At 29.5% G+C, this 16,462-nt stretch overlaps 1 protein-coding gene across 3 annotated transcripts in view; it reads left to right on the forward strand.

Annotated features, from left to right (window-relative positions):
- The window catches only part of LOC129963100 (mediator of RNA polymerase II transcription subunit 15-like), a 98,935-nt gene that overhangs the window by 61,978 nt on the left and 20,495 nt on the right, over positions 1–16,462 (forward strand). The window contains exon 1 of one of the 3 annotated variants that reach the window (XM_056077163.1): positions 2,776–2,975. The exons of the other annotated variants lie outside the window; for them this stretch is intronic. The gene's annotated coding sequence lies outside the window, so the exon portion shown is untranslated. Of the gene's footprint in view, positions 1–2,775; positions 2,976–16,462 lie in introns of those variants that run through there. 3 annotated transcript variants of the gene reach the window in all.

Below are 16,462 nucleotides of genomic sequence, written 5' to 3' on the forward strand. Positions count from 1 at the left end.
AGATTCTTATCAAACTTTGAAACCAAATCTCTCAAAGAGTTGTTCGTCTGTGCTTTCGCATGCATGTAGATACAATAACTCAGCATTGGAACGATTTAAATAAATGAAATTTTACATAATGTTTTTACTAATATTATAATTCTGTGTGAAATTTTAACTTCAATCGATCCAAAGATGGGAGGAAAAAAAAAAAAAAAAACGCATCCAAAATGCATATTTGGTTCTCTTTATTTTACTACGAAGCACAAAGTTCATATGTCGCGACTTTGAAAATAAAATTCTGAGCACTCTTGACGTTCTTGGTCTTTTCCAAGGCCCACAGTTTTAAGAGCAGATGATACTACCTTTATTAGAGCGTATGCGAGAAAGTTTCTAGAAGATCACTCCCGTTGGTTTAATAAAATCGGTGACTTTTAATTTCTAAATAACATGCAAGAAGTAATAAAGTTAGGGTCTTTGGTTACAACGAAGGAAAACAATTTAATGCAGTTTCCCATCTAAGTTTTAGGTAGATTTCAGAATTAAAGTTTTACTCTTTTTAGACGCTTAATTGAATTTTGAGTTGTTTCCTTCTTTCCTAGTACATCTTGACATCCTAATCTATTGACCTTAAAATACTTTCCCTGAATTAGTTAGGCTCTTTTTCTCTGCGAAAGATATATTTATCATGATGCTCCACGGGAATCAAGCACTCCATTCATGTGTGATCACATTAATTAGTTTTCTTATTCGCCTGCGGCTCTCGAATTTCGCGCTCCGTCTGCTGGCTGCTAAATATAGATATTATGTCTCAAGGATATTAACACCATCTGAGCGGTTCTATTGAAATTTGTACCACTGCGAGAGGTAGTAACAAGAAATTATATCATTTAGAATCCTTCGTAATCAAGTATATGTACTTGAAGCAAATTTGGTTAGGATTTCTGTTAGCGTTCCTTTTATTATTATTATTTACAAAGATGCAATATTTCTAGGAATCATTTTATTTCGTTCCTTCCTTTTTTAGTTCTGTTAAGAAGTACCTGTTCTTGAATAAATATTATTTAATTGAAAGATTAACTTTGAGTGCTTTTTTGGTGGTGTTTATTAATTATTCTTAAAGAAGATCTGTTTATTTTGAATTCTTTAGAAAATTCATCTAATCACCTTTTTCTGATAATGCATCGTCCTTATTACTGATTGCTTTCATTCTAAATGGTAAGGGATTATTTCTGATATTTTGAAAAACAATTTTGGTTTTAAAAGCATTATATTCATTTAATTAAAATTCATTGTTGAAATATTTATAATGGATACTTCAAGGATCCAGATTTTAAACATTACAAGTTGGAAATTTTTCAAGATTTTCTTTTACTGTTTAACGTGGTTAATGAATAAATTTAATTTTTATGTACAAAAATGTAAACTCTGGCGTGATATTATTTCTCAAAAAATAGGTGCGTTTTACGAAATAACTGACTAAAAACAATTTGTGTGTTGTTTTAAATTCGAAATTAAAAACGAAACTTTAAAAATAACGAAAGATTCGATGGAATTTATTTTCTGTTATTTTAAAAACTCTATTTATTTGTTTTTGTTTGTTTTTTACAATTTTTTTAAGTTTTATAACTTTTAATTTGAAAGAGTTAACACAAATAAACATGTTCATCCTTATCTTTAGTTAAGATTTGGACTGTTCCTTTCCCTTTAAACTCAATGCTGCATTTCAAAAAAGCACCTTTCATTTTTTACAGAATATTGAATTGTTTTAAAGTTATATTTATCCTATTACATCCTTAAAGAGCAATTTCTTTTATTGATGAGCGAGAAAATTAGGAAAGCTTAATTTTGCAGAATTATGTTGTTTTTTTAAAAAAAATCTGCATATTTCAAAACAAAGTATATTTCTTCTCTATATAATTATGATTATTCTAATTTATAATATTTTAATAGTATGCTGAATTATAAAAAAATAATAAAAATCAAGCAAAACATTAAAAAATATAATTTTAAGGACCTTTTTAAGTGCAAAGTAATATAACCGATAAAATGGATAGTTAATATTCCAATATATTATAAATAAATAATTAATTATGCATTAATTTTATTTAATAAAGATTTTTAATATCTGATGTAGACAAACATTGTAGTTCAAATCTTTTATAATTCCTTTTTTTTTTTTTTTTTTTTTTTTTTTACAAATTTATATAATTGGTGGCAAACAAATTTATGTAACAGGCTAAAGGCATTTAAAGTGGGCGTGCCTTCAAGCCTGCAGCTCTAGGCAGTTATCTAATCTGCACAGCCAAAAATCTGCCTCATAATTCATTTTATTTGTGGAATACAGTTAAAATTTTATATAAGATTATTTTCAACTTAATTAAATAGTTTCCCATCTGCCGATAAGAAAATATTTCATTCTTTATTTTAAAATATATAAATATCTGTTCCCATGGTTACCACTGTTGTTTTAATAGCGTAGATAGTATTGTATACGTAGGGAAGCACTATCTTTTTCTTTATGTAAATCAAGATGCTGAGTTTATCTGAGTTTCTCAAACTATGCTTATAAAGTGTTTATATCTATTTCTTTTCTGTTTATTTTAACACCCTCACGCCTACGATATCGCTGATGTGTCATGTTCAAAGCTCATAGGTTTGGAAAATACTCTGATAGCAAAACCAAAGACAGAAGGGTAAAAACCGGAGATAAACCGTGATATGTACTTATTTAATCAATTTGCACACCTCAGAATGGACAGGAAAGGAGAAAAAAGGAAAAAAATTATCTGGAAAAGTGAAAGCTGGTGTTTACTTTTTCCACCCCCATTGTTTGCTCTCCCATTCTTTAGTTTAGCTCCCGTCTGGAACTGCAGAATTCATTTGTGGTGATGCCGGTTCGCTGCTTAAAATTTGTGCGTTTTGCAAAACTTGCTTTTTGTGGTTCTTGAAAGTTTTGTCTGTTTTGATAGGAATAGAAATATTTTTGCAATAAAGTAAGTGCTGATTTATGTATTCCTTTGAATTTTCTATCTGTAACTATGGCATAGATTCAGTATATCAATAATAGATGATATTCGATATAACTGTTTTTCATAAACAGTGTATTATTAACTCGTTATTGGACAATTAGTTTTTCTTTAATTTCACATGAAGTATAGTATTTTAATGATAATTTGTACTTATCGTAAAATGGGAACTTTTCTTTATCGCTATGAATGTATTTAATCTGTTTTTATATAAATTACTGAATTCTTATACTTTAAAAAATAATATAAATAATACTATTAAAAATAATACTATTTGTGTTCTGTATTCATAAAGGAACTCGAAGAAAAGTCATCCCATGTAATCTTTTTGCTTTTCATTAAAAAAATTACTATAATACTTACTTTTAAATAGTTATTATAATACTTAATACAATGATGGATATGAGTATAATTTATTACATGTGCTTTTTATTGCCAATTAATCATTTATTTCTTCCCCCCTCTTCAAATTAACCACTAGAAGTTAAAATTTTATCTGATCAATTCTCCATTATAAATGACAAAACAAGATATTTTTTATCTGCATGTTTCCAAATGAATTCATTATAGAGATTTTCAAATTATTCTTCTAATGTTTCTCTTAAACATTTTTACTGTTGCTTTTATTATTACTAGAAAAAGAAACTTTTCATTCAAAGCAAAAATTGAAAAACTTTTTATTTGACTGAACATTTTTCAAAATTTATTTTCATAAATAAAATGGTTTAATTTGATTTTATTACCGCGTTCATTGAAAGTATTTTAAATTAAAATTGAAATAGCTAGTATGCATTTAAAGTAAGGAGAAATTACCAGAAAAGCATTTTAAAAAGGCGATGATTTACATGTTTATATCAGCGAACTAAATAAATAATACCTTTTTTTTTTCTTTGCTTTATGATTATTTTACTTTTTAAATTCTTGACAAGTGTCAGTTTACTAAGCATTGTGAAGATCAAAAAGAATGTATTCTCTGTTCACCAAGATTCTTGTTACTATAAATTTAAGGTTTCTCTTAATAAAAAACATGCCCTCGGAAAAAAATCTCGGCGAAACAATAACTAAAAATCTGCTTCGGCCTGTCTTGTGTTTCTGACTCATTGAGCTTCTTTTTAACGTTAAAATTCAACTTTTATACTCACTAATTTTTTAAAAATTGTGTATTTCGCGGAGCTTTCTCTCTGAAAATACAAGCCGGTATTTGAACACCTGGCTAACATCCACTATCTTTCTTTATTGCTTTCATTGTAGTATACCCTTCTTGTTTGAGGCGGTCTTTTTTTATTATTATTTCAATTAATTTTAATTTGTTGCAGATATTTTGCATCGTAATTTTTAGTAATAAATCTATTATTTGCGACTGAAAACCATCTTGTTATTCATTTGCTGTCATTGGTGGTGAAAAGTAATTGTTTTGAAAAAGTGGGTAAGTGACACAGCAGGAAGAATGATATCATTGTGTCCCGTTGTGTTTCCTAAGTTCGGCTAATTTACTTATAATGAATTGATGTTTCTCCCATCTTTTTGCATCTCCCAGCTTAATTTAGCCCATATTAACTTCATTATAAAATGTTCTCTTATTTCCTGATCCAATTCTACCTTTTTTTTTTAATTAATTAATAATTTAATTGTGTAAAAGTGCGTTAAGTCAGCGGTTCCTACGCTGAGTGAAGGGATAAAAAATTGCTAACCTAAACAAATTCTTCTAAAAGATACCTATATTCCTTTACCTAACGTTACACGTGTAAAGAAATCCCTATCAGAATTTCATAGTATATAAACACTGGAAAAAATATTCTCTCTCTCTTTTTATGGTCCTTTGTATCGCTGATGAACGGCCGCTAGTTCGTCAGCGCTTCCTGTATATAAATCATGCCTCTCGGAATGGAATAAAACGAAATTAAAAATTCAAAGTGCCTTCTCTATCTTCGGCCACGACTCTGCTTCAAAAAATATGTTTATATATGCTTATTATCTAATAATTATTCTTTTTTGCTGTAGTTTGACGTTGCTTAGAAGTATATATAGGCCTTTTTTTAAATAAAAATTATTTAATTGATTGCTATAAAATTTTCATTTTGCTTTGGTATTTGTGAGCGATTTTTAAAGTATTTACAGCAACATTTGAATGAACTATTTCCGACTTTATATCGGTGGGGAGGGGAGAGAAATTCAATACTAATACTTGATGGAATGCTTATTTGCTTGCAAATGAATGTGGCTTCTTAGAATTTTAAAATATTGCTTTGAAAGAAAATACCTTTATATAAATACTATAATATACTAAATATTTTTATCGTGTACTGCTTTATTTTTAGTTAAAATGAAAATATCCTTGCATCAAACATTTTTCAATTTTTTTTAGAAAAATTATTTATAAAAGGTGGAGAAAGCTACATTTTCTCAATCAATGGTTTTAAAGAAAGATTGAAATTTAAATATTGCGAATTGCAATTCGGAGAATAAAATAATTTGAAATATCTGTATTTTCATACAATACGAACGACAGCATTATAAATAAGTTTACATTCTCTACTGATCCCCTTTGACGAACAGATGGTTCACAGTGATTAATAATTTGCTAACAATTTTTAATTCAGTACTTTATGCAACTGAAGTAACATAGTAACTTAATGACTTCTTCAGAAAATATTTTAAGCTTTAAATTTTAGATACATCATACTACTTTAGAAATCTTATACCATTCTGTTCATTTTATAATCCATTTGCTTCTTTTCTGTCTGCTCCACTAAAATGTGTAAAATATGTATAGAGATTTTGTTATTTTTAAGCTTTTCATAATGTAATCCAATTAAAACAATGTACAATTCGGCCTTTTCTTTATGTTAATAGTGTTTTAGCTATAAATTTAAATCCTCTAGAGATTAAGTATAATTTACTGAATTTACTTGCTAGAATAAAGTAAATATATCGCTGGCCTTCTTGAAATCTGCTTTGCCAATAGCGATTTGCGTTACTGGCAAGTTAGCAGTTCCATTGTAAGACAAAAACGAAAAAAATATCTGGAATTAAAATAATGATTTTTATGGATAAAGTTGGCATTCTTCCAGAATTCTTATCTTTTGTATTAAAGCTCATAATATGTTTAATATTCGTTCTAAATTCTTCTGATTCTTGTTGGAAAATATACTCAAAATGTCTTTTTTTAATTAATGTATATAGAAAAATTATTTATTTGGCCAAAAAATTGATAGTGTTGACAAGATGATTTCTTGTATTTTAAAATATATTTTTTACTGTATTAATTATTATTGTAATATTTTCGGGAATTATCGCGGGTAAACTTCAAAATGTTGCTTAAAAATATATATATCGTTTCGATTTGCACATTCTCATCCTCCAGCGAGTGTACGTACGTGTGCGTGCGTGCGTGCAAGCATGCGTGTGTGTGTGAAGTTTGGCAGCTCTTGGTCAAACATTTATCTGCGTTATAAGTAAAGTTTTTTTTTCGCAATGTAGTTTTTAATTATATAAAGAAATTAATTATTTATTGCCGTTAATTTTAATATCATTTTTATTGCTATACGATTTTCTTTTCATAAATTTTAATTTTTCAAATGCATTAAATTAAAATTCTTTTTAGAGTATCTGCATACTGATGATCTATTGTAAAGTTAAACAACTTTTAAAGTTAAAAAAGGGATTAAAAATAATTCAATAAAAGTAACTTTTGCACATACTCGGAAATATTGAGTAATTTTTTCATTCTTTTACTAAGATTTGAAGCAATATTCAATAAAATGCATCCTTCTTGTCATTAATTTTTGATAGAAGAATCCGAATTTACTGTTAAAAATATATTAAACTATTGTGTTTCATTACGGGAGAAGTTACATGGGTGGTAGGAGATATGAAGAAATTTTGTGGACTTTTAATCTGTGTATCCCGCCCCCTCATATATTGTTAGACGCATGTACATATGAATGTGATTTTCAATTTATTTTTTCATCGAAAAGAAAGTCGCTAAATGAATATTACGTAGATTTATAATCAGAAAAATCTGTTTGTGAGAAGTGGGTTATCACTGTGCGAAACTTTGTAACAAACTGTAATAAAACAGATGTTCTATTTCTTTGACGAAAAATAGATGAATAAACTTATACTATTTACGGAACTTTCAGAGAAAATCGGGCTGAAAAATTTTAATATTTTATCAACTGTTACTTCAATTTTATAATTTGCGATTTTCGCTTTTCTATACATAATTTTGTTATGAATGTGTTCCGCACTGTTTTCATCGAATAATTTTGGTTGTTCTACAAAAAGTCGTTAAAATCATCTTTCAGTGCACCCCCATATAAAAATAATTTTATTAATATCAATTAATATTGTGCAAAATAGAATAATCCATTTTAAAAAATTGAAAAATAATTAAATAAAAACTTTATTTAACAACTTTTTGTCATGGCTTATTCTTATTTATTATTATTATTATAATTTGAATGAACCCGGTCATTCACGATTACTCCAGACTACTGTAACGATTACTCTACCCTTGGAAGCTCACGTTTACTGCTTTGGTGATATAGAACGCTGCAAGTTCCTCCTCTCTCACTTACATGTGCATCTAGTGAAAGTCAATTCTAAAAGGTATAATGAAAATGTACTGAGAGAAAATTGAAACGGAATATCCTATCCACATCATATTTTTTCTGACTTATTTTTAACTTATTGGCGATAGATTTTGGGGTGTCATTAACGTGATATGAAGTAATCGTGAATGACTGGCTTTAAACTACTATACTATTCATTTAATCAAACACATTAATGATAATTCTTTTTGTCCATTATTTTTTCTTACATATTTTTCTTTGCTAAATAGTCATAAATCAAATCGGTGCTCCATGTATGTTTACCGTGTAGCTTTTATAATACCGCTTTTAACTGCAACTGAATTCTAATTTTCTTATAATTTATTAAATAGTCGTCGTCAAACAGAAACTTTCTTGCTGTTTTATTGCGTTAAGGCATATTTGTTTTTAAAATATCAAAATGCTTTAAAAAGAAAACTTTATTATTTCTTCCCTCCTCCTACCTAATGTAAAGGAAATTAAAGTCACTTTTAAATTTCCCTTTAAGAAATTATTCTAAAATAAGCAGTTAGTAATTAATAGAAACATGCTGATTTTTTTCAGTTTAATATGAAATGCATTTCATTTTACATTGTTTCGCAATTTTCATTTGTCAGTCTCTCTTTTTGCAATCATCGAATTCGGAAAAACTCAGTCATTCGAAAGTTCATTTTAGTAATGGCTGCTTTTAGCAGCAGTTGAATTGTAATTTTCTTACATTGTATTAAATAATTATGATGCAAGAAATCTTTTTTTTTCTTCCCCTCTCTATATTGTACTAAAACATATAGTTTGTTCTTAAAATAACTAGGGACGGCGTTTTTTTTTTTTTTTTTTTTCCCCAACTTTTAGCTTTCTACTAAATGTAAGGTAAATTAAATTTAATGTCACAGTTAAATTTAACAAATAATTTTGAAATAAGCCGTTACTTAAATATAAGAGGCTGATTTTCCCCAAGTTAAATAAAATTTAGAAAATCGTTTGCACATTTTTCATTTGGCGCCTTCTGTGTATGCTGTCATCAAATGCATGAAAACACAATCGTTCGAAATCTTGCGAAGAACTGAAAGTGAAATTTATAAATGAATCTATTTCGCACTGAATGCTATTGTCGCGAGCTGTCTAAATGATGGTTTTCCATTTCCCGAGTGAATCATGTCTATGCATCATTTCCGAAATCCCATTTGTTATTGATTTATTTTCGATTTGCTACTTTTGAAAAATTCCATTTCGTCGTGGAATGAGAAGATCTTTTGATGTGTTTATTTTATTCTTTAAGTCGTCTCTTTAAAATCAATTTTTTTAATAAATTCAGTATTTTTACTATTTTTCTACAGTTAAGACATAAAATTACAAATTATTGTCACATACTTTTATTTATTTATTTATTGCTTAGTTTTTCAATTGTTGATTGTATTTTTACTCTGAAATTAAACCAATTTCATTGTTTCATCAAATATTTAATCATGGGATTTTCTTCCGTTATTGATGATTAAGGTGTACGTACACACTTGAAGATTTTTTTTTTTAATTTTAACTTTAAAAATCCAGTTTTTTACAGTAGGTTATTAATATATGTTTAAACTCATTCCAATGAGAAAAAACCATATTACACTAATTATTAATTAATTAAATAATATTTAATGAGCTAATTAGCCTATTTTTTGAAACATAATATCTTAAATTCTAATTTGTACAGATACACAATTCTAGTTGAAAATTATGTCTAATATTAGTCTTGATGTTGTCTGCCTCAAACAAGTTATAAAAATGTATAGTTTTTATAAAGAATTTTTTCATCGATGATGAATAGAAAAGGCGAGATTTGCTCTGTCATTTTAACTTTTAAACAGCTATTAAAAATTTATTTCTATAAATATAACTTTGATTAAGGCACAAAACATCCGCTATTTCATACAGATTATTTTGATATATAAATAACTGTATTTAGTTAATTTCTTGTTATGATTGCTTGAATGAAGCAACATAGTGGAAAAATATCATTCTTTATAAAATGAGTTAAAAACACCGTAACTAGAGTTTTCAATGAAAGCACCTCAAGAAAAATAATTATAACTCGAGAAATATTTGGAATATTGGCAACATCTTGGTATCGTTTGAAATGCTAAAGAATCAGAGAACATTATTAAGCAATAAAAAAAATATTCGATATTTTGAACGCTTTTCGAAGTTCCAAGTGTGTACATACACCTTAAGGGAGAAGAGTACTGTTTAAAATCTGTGTAGTTTACAAGACAAGTAAAAAAGTGAAGTTAAAATATCACAGTTTAGAAGATTGATGAATAGGATATTTACGTTTTCAATAACGCTATGATGTTATATGCTATGTTATTGGACTGTCCCCATTAGAAAGATTCATATGCAGAGTAAATAGAACGTAAGTAAGACAATTAAAATAACACGACATAAAGTATTTCTGAGCGATTTATCTGGAATCGTATGTAACCATTATTCCCATCGAACCAACTGGTAGCCCTAGGCGTCTAGTAATTTGTATAATTAAAATATTCAAAAAGGCCAGAGAACTAATCCTCTTCCCCTTACCAACCATAATCATTGTAGCAATTTCAAAAAATTTTGTTTCATAATTTTGCTTATAACTCCTAAATTTGTCATCATTGGTCACTAATCACCATCACTGATTTTTGAGAAAATTTTTAAAAACAGTTTTTGTTGTTTTTCAGTTCCTGTGGTGAGAAGTCTTGTCAGAATACCTCAACCACTGTCATTTTTAAGATTTTTATTTCATATGAAAGGTCTAAATATATGTCATTAATAGTAGCTTCCGCTTACCTCTTCCCACCGTCCCTAAGTTTCGAGAAATGTCGGAAAATAAAACTGAAGCAGAGACCGGACTAGAACAATTCCACAAATTTTATTCGCCATTGTTAAAACATTGTTAAACAATTAGAATGCTTTATTTTTATCGTCCAAGTTTAATTTAAAATCCTACTTCCTTTTGTTTTGATAAGTTGTTGGGCATGATTGGATTAATAATATATGTTGACAAGCAACTGGTCACCAAAGACGGGAAAGAGCCACGGTGGCCTGGTGGTAAGGCCTCGGCTTGTGAGTCGTAGGGTTTCAAGTTCGAGACCCGATTCCACCGAAGAACCGTCGTGTAAAGGGGTCTGTTGCACGTTAAATCCGTCATGCCAAACGTCCTCCCGCTGGTGTGGTGTTGCGTGGAGGGGGGAGTGCCAGCTCAAGTGTCGTCCTCATCATCTGACCGCGGTTAAAAATGACGAGGTCCGTCCCAAAATAGCCCTAGTGTTGCTTTACAACGGGACGTTAATATAATTAAACTAAACTAAACCAAAGACGGGAAATCCATATTATATCAAAAATTCAACAGGGCACTGTTATATCTAATTGCACTCTATTACGTTGGTTGTTAACGTTGCATTTCTCTTGAAAAGGACCATGGTCATACACTACATTGGGAAGAATACAGCTGTATTATTTGAAAAGTTGGTGCAACATTGTTATTTCGACTAATGCACACTCATTCACACAGTCTAGTATAATTCTGTTAACCTGTTCGATTCAGACAAATATTAGCGTTCATATATTGTGATGAATCAGCACCTCTTTCCGAATTTGCACAACAGTTAAAACAAATTTCATCCTCCCACACCAATCTCAGTTTCGAACTTACAGTCTGAATGCATCTTTTACAATGACATATTTTCAAATACAAAATTTTTCGGAGAAATCGGGTTTCGTAAAAATGATATCTCAATTACGATTTGAAGTCTTTGTCCGAGGCCTCCATTTTGGAAACGATGTTTCAAACATTGAACACGTCTCATGTAAATAATGGAACAATTATTTCCAAAATTTTTGTAAAGAGCAAATGAGGTTCTTCTTTGATGTAAAATATTACTAGAAATTACTAGAATAACATAATTTATTCGTTGTCTAAATTATACTTAGAGAAAGTATTGTAATCGTGACATAATTCAGTCTCGACATTTTGTTGTATCTTCGCTTCTTAATTTCAATCCGAAAAAATTTCTTTAGAATTGTGCCCATCCGAGAACGATGATTCAAAAACACAATGATTCTACATGAACGGAATGTGATATATGATTTTAGCATCAAGCTTATAGAGCTGTATCAAATTTTGATTGAATCCATCATCAATCAGACAAAAAAAGTAAATCCATTGAATTCTTTACTAAGCGTTATCTTTCAGAATGTTTTTAAAATTTAATTTCAAAATAAATTTATTTCTTTTGCAAAAACTTAAATTTTGAATATTATTATTTGTCGTCCTATCTTCCACATTTTCTTTATATTCCAGTCCAGAATTAAGATTTATCGAAAAATTCCGCCGTCACACAACAAATTTTTCTCTAACAAACGATATCTTTCATTTATCGCAATCACTTTTTTCACAATATGTTCACCACAATTTGGATAGAATTGAAGCATTTTGCTCTATTTTGGGGCTCAAATTCCTCGAAAAAGATGAAAATGGTCAATAGAATGTTTGAAGTCATTAATACTCCTTTTAAATTTTTATGGTCCTGCTCTATGGAGGGAAAAAAGTTGCAGGCTCAAGTTTCGTTTTTACCGAAAAACTGTGGTGGAACTTGGACTATTCAATCTGGTTGAGACTGTGATTGCCTCAGTTAATAGAGATAAAATTTTAAATCATTCTTTTCTTCCGACAAGGTTTCCATTATTGATTTTTTTAAATTATAAAAATTAGTCCACAAATATACTTGTGTAAACGCTATTACTTATTAAATTGCATTTGAAATAAGCAAAAATGGACGGAAACATGAAATTTTATTTTTACCGTTCCATTATCAAAATATATGTTTATATTCAGCTAAAATAGTGTTATAAAATGTATCGTTCAATAACATAAATATCTGAAAGGCCTAAAGGGAAAAAAAGTACATCTCAATGACTTTTCTCAAAATGATATTGTGATTAAATTTAAATATATTTGAATTGTTCCAGGTGTCTTAATTTTTGAAGAAATTAAATAGAATTGATAGTAAATTTTTCGATTAAATTATCAAAAGAAAATAGGGTATGTACTTTAAATTTCGAGTTTTTTTTAATTACTTAAAAAAAAAGTCAATTTTCGTTCAGAAAAGCATAAAATTCGTATGAAAATTCAGTAATGTGCATAAAAATATTTCTAAAAAATTATCATTTATTTGGAATTATAAAATCATGCACAGTTTTGTTCCATATAAATTTATATTGGGTAATAAGAAAAAAAAAATTTAAAAAAAATAAAAAATTAAATCGCCTGGACTATTTTGATATTTTAAAAAAATTACATAGCTTTTAAATTTTTAAAAAATAATATATTTCGTTTTAAAAAGTTTTTTTTAAAGAAATTTAATGTATTTTCATTTTAATACATATGCATAAAAAATTTCATAACCCTAAATGAATAATTCGAAAAAGTACTTATTAGAGTCCACCGTAAATTCATTTTTACTTTCATGTAAATGAAGTATACAAAAAAAAAGTAATGCATCATGTAAATGAAGTATACAAAAAAAAAGTAATGCATCATGTAAATGAAGTATACAAAAAAAAAAAAAAGTAATGTAATCATCAAAAAGTTTGAATGTGAGATTTTGATGAATCACCACGTTTCAGATCTTCCTAAATCCGAAAAACACTTTTACTATATTTGTTTAGGTAAACTCTTTGCGCATGATAGATGAAATTTGGTGTGTAGTCCATTCACAGAAAAGTTTGGCTGACGGTACAAATACAGGTAATTCAATAACTATAAAACGTAAAAATAGATGAATTAAATTTGTTACACAGATTTAACATCCCAAGTTTAGATCTAATTTTGAAACAAATCCATCAAAAGGTTGACCGTCTGTACTTTCGCAAACAAGTAAGCGTGTCAACATAGTTGCACGAAATTTTGTATACAGGTTTTGCATTTAAAGTGCTTATTTTTATCAAATTTTGAACAAAATCTGTCTATAAGTGACTGTCTGCTGATCTGTTGAATGCATAGAGACGCTGTAAGTCAAAAACGAAACGACGTAAATAAATCAAATTTAGTATGAAGCTTGACGCCCTCTTTCAAGGTCCTCAATTTAATGCTGAGGATAACACCTTTATCAGATAGAGTACAAGAAAGTTGTGGGAAAATCACTCCCATTGATTTGTAACAGTAATTAGTTTCAAAAAAAAAGTTACAGGGGAAACGCGGAGGGGATATCATTTCTTAGAACTGAAAAATGCCGCTTCATATAACTTATTACTGAGATGGGAATTTGTCCGCCGCTGTCCGGACCATTCTTTTTGAGGAATTAAGAGAAAAAAAGAAATACACTTCTCGTGGCACATCAGAAAAGTTGCTAAAAAATCAATCCTTGATAAGAGAAGTCATGTGATCAATCATTGATAGGAAGATGCACGGATGGTGCTCGATTTTCGCTGTTTCCTTTACATTTTTCCATTGATTTTTCGGGGTGTTTCTTCTTAAGAATAATTTCCCCCGCACAATAACGCGAAACTTTCCGACACATTTCCAATTTCTTTCATAAAAATATTTGGAATTTCCTATTAAAGTGGTTGAAAATGGAACTGAGTTTTTATTTATTTCCTCCTTCATCTGTATAACTTAAATTATAAAAAGTCACCCTCGCATAATGACATTTAACAAGCCCTCGTATCGCAAAACTCAGTTTTGAAATACTTTTCTAAAAAAAAAAAAAAAATTGATTCTATTTTAAAAAAAAAAATCTCGGTTGATAAAGGTTCGGATAATCGACGTTTTACTGTATTATATATGTAAAACCCTGGCATACACTAAATATTTACGCTTTGGTATGATTATAAAGGAAAGGGACATTGCCGTAGTGACGGAGGGAGGGAGGGGAGGGTATAGACATTCCTGACGCCAGTTTTAGAAACCATCATATACACTAATGATAATGACCAAATGATACACTAATCGCATATTTCACTTTTCAAAACAAAATCTGATTAAGAGTAAAAAAAAAAAAAAAAAATCATATTACGCTTTAAACTAATATGCCACTTAAAAAAAAAAAAAAAAGGTCGCGGGTTTTTTTTTTTTTTTTTTCCCCCACTTTCATCTACCCATAGTTTGAGTCATGCGGTAGCTTGGTGGAGCTACGAATTTCGGAAGAATCTCTCGACATTGGAATCCGAGGATTACCGTTTATAAATTCAAATATATTGATGATCTGTCTCTCCTCCCCCTGAGTACTTGTTAAATTTGACATTATCGCGTAACATTGCCAAGTATTGTTATAATTCAGCGAATAAGATGTCAGCTCAGATATCGTCCTCATCATCTGATTATATTTCTTGCGTTTAACTCTTGTGTAATTTCAAAATGGGTCGTTAATCTTAAGCATCAAGGATTCAAAATCGATGTGATTATTTAAATATTTAACCTTTTGACCATATGTTGACTGCTGTCCCACCCATATTCAGGTGACAGAAGTTCTCATTCAATGTAGAATTTGATGCGAGTAGAACACGTCTATATTTAGTCTATACCTCCATGCTTTAATACGTTGTTCACCTTGCGAATCGCCTGTAATTCACACTTACTACGTAATTAGGTATTGTCTTCACTACTAAATTTATAGATTAGCAAAGAAGTAAACAGCTTATTAGTGGTCCGAATCAGTGGCTAGATTCATGGGAACGAACGAGTTAATCATGATAAATTATATAAATTTATTGGATGAGAAAATCAACCTTTGTCGAGATTTAACTTAACCGAAATTGTAAATGTTATCAAGTCATTTCGAATTGGAGCGTTAATTAAATGACTGTTTACTCTGTCTCAGGAAAGCGTTGCGAATTAAATTATATATTCTGGTCCAATTCTTAAACCATGTTTCTCCCCAAAATATAAAGAAGTTAAGAGGTTTTGAAAGGTGAAAGTTGAAGACTTTTTTTTTTTTGTACTCCCTTGCCCCACAAAAAATCATTGCTACTTTTACAGAGTAGCATAACACAGCTGTGCTTCGGACGGGTCCAATAAGTCCACTTCCACCTTCCCACCGATCCTGTTTTACGTAAGATAACCTTATTTGCCCTTTCCCTTAACGTAATAACACGTCAGTTACTGCTAGCTACCGCTTATTAATCCGATGAAAGCAATTAGCGCTGTGTGTAATCTAACCAAACAAAAATGTTTGCTCTCACCCCTTTAATATCTTCCCCCCGCTTTGAGGGAATGGTCTGACCCAAATGTATTGATTGGATTTTCGTGCCTGTGTGCGAGATAAAACTTCCAACAGGAGCTTAGCTTTTGAGTTTTATATTTCTTTTGTGCTGATGCTGTTTCTCTTTTTTTTTCCCCGTTAGAGTGGCTGCTGTTTCTCACTTTTTTCGTATGCGTTATTTATATTTAATGCTCGAAATTTCGTATTTTATTTAATGGTGGAAAAATGAATAGGGGTTAACTTTTAGGAGATCCTTTTACGTGGGTGCGCTGTGTGCCTTCTGCGCAGAGGAAGGGTCCTGCGAGATCGATCTCAGCAGCACCGCGTTGGATATTGAGCTTTAATGCCTTCATTAATTTTGAGGAAACTAATCGCACGTAATCCGATAAGGTTTCGTGTTTCAATTCAAATAAACAAGCATTATATTAAATCGGGTAACTCGTAAAATTCAAAATGCAATTTCGCTCGGATTGGTATGCTAAAAATAAATCCATTGAAAGTTTCATTCGCTTTTTTTTTTTTTTTTAATTTTTATTTGAACTTCAATCTTTTACGTTTTCTATATTTAAACAAAATTATTTATATCACTTTTATATTTAGTAGCGCTTCTGGAAAAACTGTTCAGTAAAGATTTTTC

Source organism: Argiope bruennichi, chromosome 3 (genome assembly GCF_947563725.1).
Source record: "Argiope bruennichi chromosome 3, qqArgBrue1.1, whole genome shotgun sequence".
Lineage (NCBI taxonomy): Eukaryota > Metazoa > Arthropoda > Arachnida > Araneae > Araneidae > Argiope > Argiope bruennichi.